Below are 3,280 nucleotides of genomic sequence, written 5' to 3' on the forward strand. Positions count from 1 at the left end.
GCTGATGACAGGATTCTGCTGCTGGATACATACATTTCTCTTAAGGACCACGCTATTAAAATTATGATCACAACAACTATGTTACTGTGACCCTGCATAAAAAGCAGCCTTGGTTCAACAGGAACAAACAAGAGTCGCTAATAGCGTTACACTTTCTGACAGAAATGTTATCTGTGATTTGGAATCAAGTCTGTCCATTCAACCTCACACTTGCATTGAATCCTATGGAGACGTCTATTAATGATTAAAGCCACTGGTGAACAAAATTCGTGCCATTTTCTTATCTTGAAGTGACTCACCTTTTTCGAACCTATCTGATACAGCAAAAACCCTAGCATAGTTTTTAGACAGTCCCTCTGCATCTTGTAACTACTCCTCAGTCTCTGCAAATTTGTTCATGTGATCATCCCAGTTTAAGTCGGAACTGAGCGGAAGTTGGAGAGCGCTATATCTAAGATCTTCTGCATCCTATGGAGAAACAGAGTGAGCTGAGCTAATGTGACAGGCTCATGGTTTGGCCACTCGGTGGAAATGCGAATGTGTTATTGTAGCTCCAACAACCATGCACAATGTGTAAGGCAAGCACCAAACGAAAGTTTCACTCCACTGCAATGCAAGGCAGTAGGAAAGACGGTGTGAACAGTTATAGGAACTGGAAGAAAGAAGAAGATCTTTCTACCACATTGTGCTGCATCTACGAACTGCATACAGGTACTGCAGTCCAAAGGAGATCCGCATCGCTAAGGATGCATTCATGTCTGTCACCCAAACATTCTATCCCTCCTTGTTATGTTGTACTATCGAACAGAGCAAAACTACGAACTATGAAAACTCCGCTAATGGCACCTGGTAGAGAAGTCGATAAGATCCAGAATGAGATTTTCACTCTGCAGCAGAGTGTGCACTGATATGAAACTCCCTGTCAGATTAAAACTGTGTGCCGGACTGAGACTCAAACTAGGGCCCTTTGCCTTTTGCAGGCAATTGCTTTACCATCTGAGCTACCCAAGCCCCACTCACGTCCCATCTTCACAGCTTTACATCTGCCAGTACCTCGCCTTCTACTTTCCAAACTTCACAGAAGCTCTCCTGCGAACCTTGCAGAACTAGCACTCGTGGAAGAAAGGATATTGCGGAGACATGGCTTGGCCACAGCCTGGTGAACCTATTAAACACATAGGTATTGGCTCATGATCAAACTCACCTTCACATACCAGTGTAAAGTTTCATCACCTGTACTGTAGGAGGACCATATCCCACAGACTAACAGTCGCAATACAGGGTCCATGTGGTGTTGTTTGATACATTGTTTTTTTCTGCTGCAACACGTTCCAAGCAGTGTATGACTACAGCTACACACACCGCCACGTATTTTGTTTTTTCCGCCATGACTTCGAGGTCTGTGTCAGGTTCTAAACTGACTAACATGTCTCGATCCTTTGGCTCTCACAAAAAACTGGACATCACATGGTGTAAATTATGCTGCTGCTTCCACAACACATACAGGATGATTGAAAAATGGTTCAAATGGCTCTGAGCACTATGGGACTTAACTTCTGAGGTCATCAGTCCCCTAGAACTTAGAACTAGTTAAAATTAACTAACCCAAGGACATCACACACATCCATGCCAGAGGCAGGATTCGAACCTGCGACCGCAGCGGTCGCGGGGTTCCAGACTGCAGCGCCTAGAACCGCTCGGCCACTCCGGCCGGCCAGGATGATTGAAATAAAAGAAAGAGGTGGTGTTTCTTATTTACAAAAAATGCAGAAGACATCGTGATATATGGAAACTGGAAGAGCTTTGCAGCGTTATGGAGTCTTTCCAAACAGCTGTCCAAGGTAGATTAATGACCTCTGCATTTAAAGTCACCTTTCACAGTGGTGTGGTGGAAAATGTCCAGGTGTTACATTTCGATTTATCCCTCATAGTTGAGTTATGTAAGCGATCACTGTTTTGTTACAGGTCATCCCCAGAGGGTGTTGCTTCTACAAAGACTCACTCTCCATCTTCAACTAGCAACGTCAGTCATTATGTGGTAATCAACAGTTTACCAGTGGATGGATGAGATGGAAAAGACACTGTCAATGTACTGTAATAAGCACCACAGTTGATACAGCAATCAATTTTAGCAATTTTACCAGTTTTTTCCTGTAATTTCAATGTCAGCCAATGATATGGCAGCATGCTTCCCAGTTTCTGTATCAGCTAGAAACGCGCCTCCTCTACTTTGCGAGAACCATTGCGAATGTAGATAGATGACAGTGCAATACGTCACTTCTTTGTTAATTCCTGAACATATACACAAAAGTATACCAGACAGCGATCTACATGTTTCTTGTACTTCGGTCATTGCCCATCTTTACCTATATGGATGGGAGTCACAGAGCATTATCGCATTCTAAGGATAAAGTTAGAGATTGGAAGATCCCCTTGCGTTATCTTCGAACAACCCTCCATGCAACACTGTCACCGATTTAATCTGAAGCTGACCAGAAGTAGACTGCCACATTCCACATCTCGTGAAGGAGCAGAACGAGCCAAATCCGTAACTGCTGTTCCGCACCAATCCTACTCACATCGCCCATCGAAGTCCACAAGATTTTTCAAATGTACGCATGTGGAGGAGCTTAGCACCCCTTATCGGTGTATAGTAGATATGAAAGTGTTGTGATGCAATTATGGTTGGTTAAGAAGAAGAAGAAACGTGTAGTTTTTACGGCTGATGGAACTCCAGACAGATGGAGTTTGAAGCATTTTACGTAAATCAACTGCGCTATCAATTCTAAAATATTGTTCTAGTGTCTGGGGGTCAGTACCAAGAAGGTATTGGTAAGAGAGACCATAAACACATGCATTCCTAAGGCTACATGGTTCTGCACTTAAAACACGCAATAACGCTAGACCAGTGCAGCTTACAACTTATTAGTCATGCGGAATGCAGCGCTGTTAGTATTCAAATGTAAAAAATATATCCCCAGCGCATGACACATTATGCATGCAAGTTTCTCTACGATAAACTATGGTGACAAACTGTAAAGCGATGAAACTGCTACCTTGCACACGAAAGAAAACATCGCTTCTTTGTAACACAAACACTACATAGGTTTCCAAAGCTGTTTACGAAGTTCATTCCCCAATAAGGGTTCGGAAATTAAGATATGTTCACAACAGCCCTATAAAATGATCGTCAACAGCCGAAAATGCATACGAAGAAACAGTGACATCTTAGGAGCAAATAAACACTGCGATCAGTAGCCAGACGAGATTTAACAGTCTA

At 43.0% G+C, this 3,280-nt stretch overlaps 1 non-coding gene across 1 annotated transcript; it reads right to left on the reverse strand.

Moving 5' to 3' along the window:
* Positions 1–1,627: 1,627 nt before the first annotated feature.
* On the reverse strand, positions 1,628–1,711 carry Trnas-gga (transfer RNA serine (anticodon GGA)). Its single transcript is given in 2 exon segments — positions 1,628–1,662; positions 1,672–1,711. It is a non-coding gene; the product is annotated as a tRNA-Ser (tRNA).
* Between the last annotated feature and the right edge of the window lie 1,569 nt (positions 1,712–3,280).

Source organism: Schistocerca cancellata, chromosome 4, assembly GCF_023864275.1.
Source record: "Schistocerca cancellata isolate TAMUIC-IGC-003103 chromosome 4, iqSchCanc2.1, whole genome shotgun sequence".
Classification (NCBI taxonomy): Eukaryota; Metazoa; Arthropoda; class Insecta; order Orthoptera; family Acrididae; genus Schistocerca; species Schistocerca cancellata.